We start from the raw sequence: 13,322 nt of genomic DNA, 5'->3' as shown, positions 1-13,322 counted from the left end.
TCCTGAACTTTTTATGGGGATCATAAAAGGTGATCATGGGGACACTTGAAGCTTTATGTAATACTTCCCAAGTATGAAATAAAGTAATGAATATTTTGTATTGTTTAGTGGTTGTAAAAAAAAAGAGAGACAGACACACCTCCCTCTAATAAAGAAAATTCAGAAAAGGACATGATTTATCAAGACTCTTTATTATGGCTGATGTCATGGGACAGGACAGTATTAATAAAAGAACAGATAATTGTACCATGGCCTGAGAAACAAAGGCTTAATACAGATTATCTAACCTTACAACATTCTCAAGAGAAAGGTTAGGAGCGGGTGTCACATCTGTACTGGGCTGTGGGGAAAAATGACAATATAGAGTAGCTCATTGACTTGGCTAAAAACATTCTGTAAATCAGTAACTCGAAAAATGTTTGTATTTTTATTTGCTTTTGAGCATTCTTCTTTGAATTAGTAATAATTCTTCCGAACAAACTGATAGTATTCTTGGCAATTCTAGCACTTACATTTTCAAGTGTTTTTTACAAGACTATTGTGCTTTTCCAATGGCTCAAACGAAATATACTTAACTGACAAATAAATATTTATGAAGTATCAACAGTTTATCTAGCTCTGTGCAAATACCCTGTGTTCAAGAAGTTTGCCCATCTACCTAAAGAAGCAGGATGTGTAGTATTTAAGGGATCAATTGATTGATAATCAGAAAAATAGGTAATATATACTAAGATACCTTTTCCACCTTGCAATTGGCATGAATTTTCTCTTTACAACAATCCAATGATATAGGTACCAATTTTATTCACTCTTTCTACATCGGAAAACTGAAACAGAGAGAGGTTAGGTGAGCTGCCAAATGACACAGGACTGTCTGAGAGAGAAACCCAGACAAGGACACAATAGAATACATGCTCTCAATCACTTTGCTGTGTGCACAGACCTTAACATCTGTCAATTAGTGGAGAAATGAGAGAATGATGTCCACAGAAATCACTGGAAAATACTAATGAAGGTTCAAGGTTCAAACTGGCCATTTAAAAACAATTAAGATATACCTTAATCATTGGTCCTGTACTTGGGATATGCCATCTTAGGAACATTTTGAAATTGTGTGTGTGTGTTCATGTGTGTGTTTGTGTATGTGTGTGTTTAGAAGAGTGGAATTTCGTTGCCACAATGATTGGGTAACTTTCTGGGCATTCAATAGATGAAGGCCTAATAGTCCTCCTTTATAAACAAGACATAAAATCCTCAGTCCCGCACAAAGATGCCTTATCCTTTATCTTGTGTAACTTTCCAATGATCTTTTGGATAATAACTGAAAAACTTGTTTATGATCATGAACATAGAATTCTACTAATTTTAAGTTAAAACCCAAAGTAAATTTTTTAATGCGCAGTGAAGTTCCAGGAATGCAGAAACTAGTAAATCACAGGAAGGCTGACTTCTTGATTTGTTTTGAACTTATACTAAGAGTCGTTCAACATTTTCAAAAATCATATCACCCATGGCAATAGTAGCCATGGAATTTGAGTCTCAAATCTGATATCCTATGGTAGCAAGTGCCTGTAATTCCAGCTACTTGGGAGGCTGAGTAAGGAGAATTGTTTGAACCTGGGAGGCGGAGGTTGCAGTGAGCCAAGATCACACCGCTATACTCCACCCTGGGCGATAAGAATGAAACTCTGTCTCAAAAAAAAAAAAAAAAAAAAAAAAAAAATTGAAAATTCTTGATACAGAAAGACTGTATCAATCAGTCTTTCTAGCTCTCATATTATAAGTGAATTCACATAAAAAACAAGCATCTAATTTTTGTATCTTTCAGTGAAGATGTTCTTAGTCAACCATATAATAAAATATCTTTTAAATAAATTATTTTCCTTTAAAGCTTCCCTTTTAAGTAGGGCATGCTGTTGGTATTTCCAAGTGATTCTTTTATTTCATCTGTGACTTTCATTCCAGAATAATAGGACATTATAAAATATTTGATATAAAAGGGTATGACAGAGCTGTGATGCCCTAGTTTAGATAAATGTATGCAGAAAGGGCATGGGGCACAGAGCAGTTTTATCCATTCGCTTTTTCATTATTTCAACATATTTTCTGAGCACCTACTATGTGGCAGCCTACACTACTGCACAGTGGTCCTAGAACAGTGAATAATAGTAAATTCCTTATCCTTATAGCCTTTAGTTTGTAATAAAGAAACTAGCACTACTTAGAAATAAGACAAAATAAGGCCTACATATCCTTTCAATGTCATACTGGAACATCGCCTAATAAACTCAACCAAAGATTATTTAATTCTTTAGGAGACTGTACCTTTGTTTTATTCAGTATTTACTATTGGTTAGGGCTCAAGTGTTGTGAAGTTGCATGCTAACTTACAGATTTTCTACTGTCTTTGTGAAAAGTAGAAAGATAAGTTCTGGTTTTATTGTTCTTTGGACACTAAAGAGATTTAACTTAGCAAGCTTATTTCAGTATGGCTTTCTTCTAATATTCCGCAATCAGCATTCCTAAACATAAAATGTATAAAACATGTTCATTGTATATTGGCATAAGAGTCATATTTGAAACTTATTGAATATTTTAATTTCACACATTCTAGTAAGAATCACAGTAAAAGGATGAGATTGGGATAAACACTGAGAGCCTTAAGAGCTAGGCAAAAGAGATTAGCTTTTAAGACAGAAAATCGAGATCATTATGTTTCTTAACCCAGTTATCTACTTGACAAGAAAGATATTAAGATGAAACACAAAACCTGGGAAATATTTATTATATTTTTCTTAAATTTAAGTCAATGGCTATTTGATTTTAGTTAGGGAATCTTCTTGTGCTATTAAGTGTAAAATATCAATTCAGCACTTCAATTGATATTCACAACTTTCTCTTGATATTGTAAGCTAATATCCTAAAATTACCTCTTATAAAGATTTAACATTCCCTCCTATAAAGTTTTAAAGTTCCTTCATATAAAAATTGAAAATTCTTGGGCTGGGTTCAGTGGCTCATGCCTGCAGTACTGGCACTTTGGGAGGCTGAGGCAGGTGGATCACCTGAGGTCAGGAGTTCAAGAGTAGCCTGGCCAACATGGTGAAACCCCACCTCTAGTAAAAACTACAAAAAAATAACTGGGCATGGTGGCAAATGCCTGTAATTCCAGCTACTTGGGAGGCTGAGGCAGGAGAATTGCTTGAACCTGGGAGGCGGAGGTTGCAGTGAGCCAAGATCATACCGCTGTACTCCACCCTGGGTGGTAAGAGTGAAACTCTGTCTCAAAAAAAAAAAAAAAAAATTGAAAATTATTGGAGGAAAAAATATATTGTCTAATGCTTAGGAAGTTTTTAAGAAAATAAGATAACATTTTTTAGAATAAGAACAAAGAAGAAATATAATTTTGGGGAGACTAGCAGAAGCAGCAGCTACAAATGCCCTCAGGGAACCTTCCATTCCCTGGTGGGCTAGAGTTGCAGTTGGAGTATTTGGTGCACAGGGATTGGGACATAAGCCTGGATTCAGATTAAAGATCTCAGAATAAAGTTAAGACTCTCAAAGAAGAACATCTTAAGGAGAAATACTAAACTAGAAAAAAAATTCCACCATTAAGTCAGACAAAAAAAAAAATTTGTTTATCTCAGCCTAATATTAGGTAGCCTGAGACATTCTGTCACTATAGAGATTTGGGCCTAGATTAGCCCTATATGCATGATTGACAAAATGCAGGCTGGGAATTTTAATCTAAAATGAATTTGGGTTGATAGTGCCCAGAGGTGAGTAACAAAAACAAACAAAACATTTCTCTGAAGGAATCCTCAATGACTTCTCACAGATAGAGCACCACTAGACAGGATCACATTCACAAATCCCAAAATATACAAGAAAATATCAAGATATGTGTGAACTACACAAGCAAAAAACAAAACAATAGCAGAATAAGACTTCTAAAAACTTGATATTAAAAGTATTGGGTACAGTAAATAAAGTAAAATCTGTACAATGAAATATAGACTCAACTAGCAAGAGTTTATCAAATAAGCAGGAGTATTTGAAACAAAACAAAGCAAGTAGAAATTTAAGAAACATTGAAATAAAAAACTGAAAATTTGTTTTTACAAGAGATAAAAAAGAATTAGTTATTTGGAAAACACATTTAAAGAATTATTCACACATAACAAAGGAAAATAAAGTTGAATGGTAAGAAAAAGTCTGAGTGTTCTGGAGGATAGAGAATGTCTAGCATAAGCCAAAGTGGGGTTATATTTAACTGGAATTAATATATACAATGGGGAAGATCATATTCAACATGATTGATAATTTTTCAGAAAGTCAGATTCTGAAATTAGAATTCCCAAGTTGTCAGATTTAGGAAGCATGTTTAATTCTAAGCAGAGAAAAATATATTCTTTGACAGATGTGTTGTGACAAACTACACAGAACATCAATGACAAGACAGAAAAATGTTAATATAAGTTGAGGGAAAGAAAGACAGTTTGCTTACAACGGAACTACAACTAGAATTATAGCTACCTATTAAACAGCAAAAGTTAACCCAGAAGGCAGTGGAATAGTATCTTTAAAAATAGGAAGAGATTTTTGCCTCTAAGGGAAATGCAAGAATATAGGATTTGGAGGGACGGATACAGAGAGCTTCTCTTCTAGAGCAAAGAAATATTTTCCTAATTTGTCTTGCTAATCTCCACTTCTCCAAACCCCAAATATATGCAACAAATATAAATGTCGTGGTTATTACTTACTAAGCAGTGTTACTGAATGAGCTACCTGCTCTGAGTTAACAAGTAAATAAAACATAGCCCTAGCCTTAGAGGATATTCTAGACAGAACAATGTTCTCTCCCCGTTCCCAATGATGTCCACATCCGAATCCCCTTAATGTAGAAAAAGAGACTTTGCAGATGTGATTAACTCAAGGACCTTGAGATAGGAATATCATCTTGGATTATCTGAATGGCCCCAATGTAATTACAAGGATTCACATAAGAGGGAGACAAGAAAGTCAACATTAGGAAAAGGAGGATGACAATAGCAGCAGAGGCTGGAGTGATGTAATCTGAACATGGAGAAAGGGACCGTGAATGAAGGACTGCTGGTATCCTCTGGAAACTGGAAAAAGCAAGGAAGCAGGTTATTCCCTGGAGAGGAGCCCTCAGTAGAAGTGCAGCCCTGCCAACACCACACCTTGATCTTGTCCTGTAAAACTCATTTTGGACTTCCGACCTCCAGAACTGTAAAATAATATGTCGATATTGTTTAAAGTTTGTGGTACTCTGTTGAGCACCAATAGGAAACTCATCTACATTAGTTTATATTCTTTCATGTGCTATAGAACACTCATGTATGATAAGAAATAAGTATTATAATGTACATGTATGGCTCAGAAAATAGCATCGAGAATTCTATGAAGCAGAGAAGAAAGGGACGGAAACATTCTCATAGAGAAGTGAAACTTGAGCCAATTTTGGAAACCTGTGTGCCTTCCAGGCAAACGAGCTCACCAGTAACCTCTCCCAACTTGACATGGCTTCCCTGCTCCCCAAGCCTGAGGTCTAAATGAGGTGTTCCCTCCGTAGCCTTTGAGAGCACATTGAGCGTCATCAGAGTCAGGGTCACCTTGTGCTTTTTGTCACTGTTCTCACAACGGCAGAAATCCTGCTGTCCTGGGGTCTGTGTCTGTGTCTCTTGTAGCAAAGTTGCCTCTTGTAAGGAATGGACATGAGGCATTGTTTGCAGAATGAAGGTGGTGTTAGCCAGGCCACAGAGGTGTGAACCCACTGGCATCTTCAGGGAACCAAGCATGACTCCTTCTTGTTGGGGCATAGGATGCAAGTCAAGAGCAATAGAGACTGAGAAGCTAGAGCTTGCCTGTGGTTCGGTGTCAGCATTGGGCAACTCTGATCATGTAATTGCCTCCATCCAAATTTTCCCATGTTACCACTGCGGTTTAGTGAAGTGACTTCACTTGGCATTTATGGCCTTGGACCCATAGTATGTCTTGAAACCACCTTTCTGATCTAATTTGCTCTTGTTTCCTTTGTATTTGCTCTCAACCAAATTAAACTCACCTTATCTTTTTCCAGCTCTGTATTTTGGTCAAAGCTCTTCTATCATTCAACATTACCTGAACGTTTCTAACTCCTCCCCAACCAATTGAATCTCCAACTCTTTACCCTCAAAATTTCATCTAAATTTCCATCTCATACATGAAAACTTTACTGTTTCTCCTGTACTCACCCCCAGATAGGATCTATTTTTTCTCTTTTCAGTAAAAACCAGTAGCACTTTGTCTTTCTGTATGACAGTCTGCCCCTTCAAGTAACAGTCATGTGCCAGTCTGTGCCACCTTTCTTTCTGTCCCTGGACTCAATCATCTTCAAGGGGGTTTCTCACTCATCCATGTGATGTTGGTTCTTTCCACAACACCGAACAAATTTTAAATACTCTGTGACCAGTAAGAATATAGGTGCAGCAAACCACTAGGGCACATGTATACCTATGTAACAAATCTACACGTTCAGCACATGTATCCCAGAACTTAAAGTAAAATAAAACAAAAAATAAAATAAAAATAAGAATACGTCAGACTAATTTTATTTTGAAACTAACACCAATACAAAATGTGATGACTGTTTTAATAGAAAGCCAGTGGGTTCTTGCTTTATTCCTCTGTTGTTATATCTAAGGCACGTTCAATGATCTTTCTGAAAGGTTATGCCTAAATTTACCAGTCATACACAAGGACATCCATAGTCAAAATATGTTTTGTCATCTTTCAGAGACAGCAGACTCTATCCCTAAGGCATTTCAAGTTTTGTCCTTTCAAAACAACAGGTGGGCCTTATTCTCCCAGGCGATCCTGTGTTATGCCTACAATGTAGCAGACAGCCACAAAAATCAGCTGTACTTTTTCGTATAATCAGGAGAGAAATGTAAAAAACTGCATAGAAAAAAAGCAGCTAAAGCTTAAGAGAATTACTGATTATGAAAGGTTTCACCTTACTTAATATTTTAGGTGTGGCTCCCGTGATAAATTGAAACAGCTTTGGGTTTGTTGTTGTTGTTTTGCTTAGTGTGTGTGATCCATGTCTAAGGCAATAAAATGCCAAACCTTCACTCACCTGAGTGGCAAAGCCTGCAAAATTCAATCAAGCGGTGATCTCTAGAGTATAGCATTTGCAAAGAATATTCAAAAGCTACCAGCCATAAACATAACACACACACACACAAAAAAAAAAAACCCAGAAAAACCAAACCATGCATCTCTTAGCTGGCTGTAAATTTACTAATCGGTGATTTGCGGGGAGATAACAGTGTAAACATGGTGGGTATATTTTCGATAGTAATCATAATACTCCTCCAGATGATGTGAAGGGTTATAAAATAAGCCTGTTAGGTTGCCCAAGCACTTGTGAGTCAAGTGTATGTAAAATGCTTCATTAATACATCTTAGACTTTACAGTGGGTATTTCGCTGGTATTAAGCTTGTGTTTGGAAATAGAAGTGCTAATTATTTAGGCATTCAATTGCTCACACGAATAGCCTATGAGTCAGAGTAGTTTTAGACTTTACTTTTTTCTACAATTAAACATATAGCAATTAAAGAGCATTTTTAAAAAAACATGAAAACACAGTATTCCCTGGAGCATATCACACGTGAATTTAGAAGCCAGATTATAATACAATTTTTGCCTGCAAATAAATGAGTTCAACATTAACAATAATTAGAGATGTAAGGTCTTCTGAGTTCTAAAAAGTTACCCCCCAAATCTAAATATTATTTAATAAATTTAAGTAATAGTTGCATAATATTGATTTCCCCAAAATCACGGGTAAAAAAGGTTTTTCTTGAAGCAGTTATAAGCTGTATCATGGCAAAAAATTAGCCAATATACTTAATCAAGAAAAAAGAAAAACGAATAATACAAATTCTAAAACTTTTTTTAGATTTTTGAGAATTTGCAACCATTCACAGTGACATAGAAGAGATAATCATATATTTCTTATAGTGCGATGCAGCCAGCCACTCTAGACCGGACAAACTGGTGTCTTTTTGGTATTCCCGTAGACTGGTTCTCAGGACACATCTCTTCGGCTCTATCTGTGAACTTGACAATGACCCTGACTCACCACAACCAAACCTGAAAAAAAGAAAACTACCTATCGGATACTATGCTGATTATCTGGGTGATGAAATAATCTTTACACCAGACTGCCTCAACGCACAATTGATCTATATGGCAAACCTGCACATTTACCCTTGAACCTAAAATAAAAGTGAAAAAAATTAAAACAAAAAAGATAAGATGTAGAGGAAAATAAATCTAGTCAAGATATTGTAGAGATGCTGTTTGGTTAGCTGTTTTTCCCACCACCTAATATTCTATCATGAACATTTTTGAACTTTTTTCTGAAGTAAATTATATTTGCTTGCAATTACGATTGGCTTTATGTAATACACACTCGTGCTGCTTACACAAGCAAGATGTTTATTTTTCTCTCAAAAAACAACAACAACAACAACAAAAACCCTCTAGAGTTTGGCAGTTCAGGGCTGGTGCATCTGCTCTGTGAAGTCCTCAAGGACAGAAACTCTGTCTGGAGACCTGATTCTAGCAACCAAGTGTGTGCCATTTGTCCTCAGAGTCTCAGAAAGGCTGTCACCTGCAGGCAAAGGAAAGGCAAGTGCGCCCATGCTCCTGAGACTGTCTCTATCAGAAAATACAAAACTTTCTAAGAAGACTGACCTAGCAGATTCTCACTTAGGTCTCACAGGCCAGACGTGGGCCATGTGGCAACCTCTAAGTCAAGAAAATATTGAGAGGAGAATATTTTTAACAGGGCACATTTACGCTCTGAAAAACATCAGGGTTCTCTTAGAAAAGAAGAAGGAAAAATGGATATTGGGCAGGCAACTATCAGTGTCTGTCACAGAATTATACATATGCATAAGAGTTAGATCTTACTCAAGGGTAATTAAGTGCCCGGTAATTCTTGGGATGGATCTCTGGGTATAGCAGTGAGTCTTTAAACAAAATTACTGTTACATACAATTTGTAGTTTAGATCCATATATTTGTCAACTATTTGAAATTCCAATTCTATAAATATTTCCCATATGTAATGGTAGAGGTGGGTGGAGAGAAACTCATCTATTTCTTTCTTATACCTTTAATAACACCCAGGCAACACTCTACCCAAGATTCCTTAGAAAAATAATTAATTCCACTGTCCTTGTGCTAAGAGGGACAAAAGCCTAATCTATGATAATAATGAGAGTTTCCAAGAACTGTATCAATAAACAGCTGAGATTTCCTTACTGCTTTTCCTTAAAAACATGTTATCTCATTCGTCTGTACAATGTAAGTGTCATCTCCTGTTCCTTCTGGATCATGTGGTCCCTAATCAGTCAAATCACATCTTCCAGCCTCCGTTATGAATATTTCCATCGCCCCTGTGCTCCAGGAAAACCTGGCCACCTTTACCCTCCCTGAAAATGTATTTTTGCCTGCAGTGATCTAGAGAAAGGGGAAGGCTATTTTACTGCCCCAAATGCTTCAACTAAATTTGATTTCAATCTTGGAAGCAAAGAGGCATTCTCCTCTTATTTAGTGTCATTGCCAATTTCAAATCAATACCTCTCCTGTTGTCCTAAAACTTCCAAATCTAAAGATCTTGCTATCAGATTATATTATATACTTCTATCCCTCTTCTTCACACTTGATATAGCCACTTAAAGACTGCTGGGTCACTTTCTCTCATTCTTTGAAAATTTTAGCTTTTACCTTTCTGTCACTTTCTCACTTTCTGTTATTTCTGTCTTCACTGAAAATGATTTCACGATACATTATGATAATCTGGCTGAGGTCCTCGGCCTCTCCGTTCCCCACCATCATCTCCAATGATCCTACTTTCTACTTCAACTCAGCCAGCTACTTGAAAGGTACACAAATCTTAACTGAATATTAGAATTAGGAGAAATTTAAGAAAATACTAACTTCTGGGCTCTATCATCCCAGATGTTGATTTCATTGTTTTGATTTAAATTCACCAGGCGGGGCTTATATGTAGCCCAAGAGAATGACTGCCTAGACATTTTTATTCTCAATAATTTCACCCCTTATTATTCTAAATAATAAGTGAACCCAAAATATCGAAGACAAGTCTCAATGAATTTAGAATGTGTATTTTGCTAAGGTTAAGGACTCACCTGAGACACAGTCTCAGGAGATCCTGACAACATGTGTCCGAGGTGGTCGGGGTACAGCTTGCTTTAATACATTTGAGGGAGACATAAGAGACATCAATCAATATGTGTAAGATGTGTACTGGTCTGGCCAGTAAAGTGGGACAACTCCAAATGGGATTACTCCAATCTAATAGAGCATTTTACTGCTTTCCTATTGCTGCTATAACAAATTACAAACATTTAGTGGCATAAAGAGGACCAATTTATTATGTTACTCTTCCTGGAGTCAGAAGTCCAAAATAGATTGGCAGGGCTATATTCCTTCTAGCAGCACTAAGGGAAAGTCCATTTCTTTGTCTTTTTTCAACTAGTGGCTTCCTTCATCCTTGGCTCATGGCTCCTTCTTCCATCTTCACATTCTTCAGCGTAGCATTTTTTTTTTCTCTCTCTCTCTCTCTCTGGCTCTCTCTCTTTCTTTCTTCTGTCACATCTTTTCTAACTCTTCTGCTCTCTTCTTTCCCTTATCAGAACTAGTGATTTCACTGGGCCTATCTAGATAATCCCACATAATCTCTTCAAGATTTTTCATCGCATCTTCATTTCAAGATTTTTCATCACAGAATCTCTTCATTTCAAGATTTTTTAAATCACATAATCTCTTCATTTCAAGATTTTTCATCACATGTAAGGATTTTTGCCATGTAAAATAACATATTCACAGGGTCTGGGGATTAAAATGTGGACATCTTAGGTGGGCCATGATTTTGCCTATTATTACATAAGCATTCAAACCATGCAATACAGCCAGTCTTTAAAATCGAACAAATGAATACCTTACCTTGAATGACAACCCCTTCCTACTGCTATTTCTCAGCTCTTTTAAAAGTAAAAATCGATCCAATTGACTCTTCTGTTATCTTTGATATATTTTCTCCCATTCTCTTTTCAATTATTTTCAAGGAGACTTTGTTCTTTATAACTCCCATAAAAAAGGGATTGATGATTTCCACATTGTTAAATTTTGCTATGAATTCTTAGTTCTCATCTTACTTAATAAATGAGAAGAATATGGCCTATTGACAACTTCCTTATTTGTTCAGTGTTAAGTGCTAGGGATGTCACTCTTTCTTCTGGTTATTGTGTTACCTCCATGGTCAGTGTTTCACATTCTCTTTTGTGAGATTTTTCTCATTTTGCCAACCTCTAAACACCACGTGTTCCAGAGTGACAATATAAATGCTTTGATTTCTGTATATGTGCTGACAGCTTCCAAATTTTTATCCCTAGCTTGGAGCACTCCCCTGAAATGCAGAGATACATGCAAATGTCAACTCTGCAATTTTCCTTGACAATCTCCACAGGCATCTCACATCTAGAATCATGAGGACCAAGTTGCCAACTGTTACAAATAATCACCCCAAACTGCTTATCCCATCTCAGTGGCAATTCTCTCCTGCAGAGTTCATTCATCCAAAACCATCGGTGCTACCCTCACAGCATCTTTGTATTTCTCTCTTCAGGTTCCATTGATCAGCATGTCAGTTTTGCCTGCAAACGTGTACAGAATCAAATCACTTCTCACCACCTCCACTACTATCAGCTGATCCAAGCCACCATCATTTTTTGTCTTCATTCAGCAGTCTCGTCTCCCAGCCCTTGCTCCCCTACGATCTATTTTCAATGCAGCAACCAGGGTAGTCCTTTAAAAATGAAGTCAGATCATGTTATTCCTCTGCTTAAGTCTGAAAAGGCATCTCCTCTTACTCAGAGTAAGAGTTGAACCCCTTACAATGGCTCACTACCTCACTACCTCTCTGAACTCATCTCTGGCAATTCTTTTCCTTGCCTGTATTGCCCAAGAGAAGCTGAAATCCTGGCAGTTACTCAAACTGCATAAGCAGTCTTCCTCTTCAAGGCTGCACTCTCTTTTCTCCACATAGGAATGCCATTCCTTGGATAGTCCCATGGCTCAGTTTCTTGCTTTCTTTAGGTCTTTGCTTGAAAAGTTTTGCCTTTCTCCTAACACAGGTATTCCTATTCCTTGACCCTCATCTGTTGTTTTCAATAATACCTCTTTCAACTTGTCCATATTATTTACATGGAAATAAACAAAGATGAACCAAATGAGGAAAGCAAAGGCTGTTTATTCAGAACTTGCCATGGCCAGGGAGTCAGCCACTACTGTTTGCATTTTGGCAAAGACTCAAAGGCAGGCAGAGGGGCGGAGAAGCTTCACCGTGCAGAAAAGGGAAGGCCTCAGGCTTAATTGGAGAAGAGGGAAGGCCTCAGGTACCCTCTAATTGGAGACTTTAACATGGAGAAGCTGCAGGTGGGGTAATGATTCCTCGATATTCTATGTGATTGTTTAGGGGTGCATTTTTGGCTTTTTATGGTTGATCCTATATTGAAAGCAGTGACAAAAATGTGAGAAGCTGTCAGTTATTAATGAAATTCTGGCCATCTGCGGCTGATTGTTATAGAAATTATTGTTTAGCTTATGGTATCAGTACTAGCAACAGCAGTCTGACTCCCTACAAGTCTGACTTACAGCAGTCTGGTTTTCTGGGATGTTTATTGTAAATAAAAGATTGGTTTTCTGGGCAAGTTCCTGTAGGTTTTTGGTCAGAGTTCTATTTTTATACATGGCTTGACCATTGTCCACTTAAATGTCCAGTTTCTCATAGATTTGTTCTTTTAGATGTGTAACAGTTCTCTCTTCCGACTCACATGTAAATCTTGAGACAAAGTGTCAGGTGATTTATTATGTTAGGAACCAAGATTCATGTTTGTGAATTTTCTTATTCCCGGTGCCTTGCACATAGTCCATGATCAATAAATATTTGAGTGAAAGGGGGCCATATATGGTCATGCCTAATTTCTTGAGTGGTTACATGAAATATAAGCCACATCAAATAGGCTGAATTACTTAATCTGAGAAGCCAAGATTCAGTAATTGTGTTGGTGTAGATTTTGTTTATTTGTGCAGGCTCTCTTGCCTGCAAATGACTTGGAAATGACCTTTCAAACTATGGAGTCTCTAGAGCGTTTGAAAAAAATCCATGTGATACAAACTATACTGTGTAATATTGGCTTAATAACCAGAAGTAGCTTTGC

At 37.0% G+C, this 13,322-nt stretch overlaps 1 protein-coding gene across 1 annotated transcript in view; it reads right to left on the bottom strand.

Moving 5' to 3' along the window:
* RWDD2B (RWD domain containing 2B) overlaps positions 1-9,907 on the bottom strand; it is a 1,177,964-nt gene extending 1,168,057 nt beyond the window's left edge. The window contains exon 1 of the mRNA XM_050784730.1: positions 9,904-9,907. The gene's annotated coding sequence lies outside the window, so the exon portion shown is untranslated. The remainder of the gene's footprint in view (positions 1-9,903) is intronic.
* Between the last annotated feature and the right edge of the window lie 3,415 nt (positions 9,908-13,322).

The sequence above is a fragment of the Macaca thibetana genome, chromosome 3 (assembly GCF_024542745.1).
Source record: "Macaca thibetana thibetana isolate TM-01 chromosome 3, ASM2454274v1, whole genome shotgun sequence".
Lineage (NCBI taxonomy): Eukaryota > Metazoa > Chordata > Mammalia > Primates > Cercopithecidae > Macaca > Macaca thibetana.
This window is presented reverse-complemented; position numbering and strand designations above follow the sequence as displayed.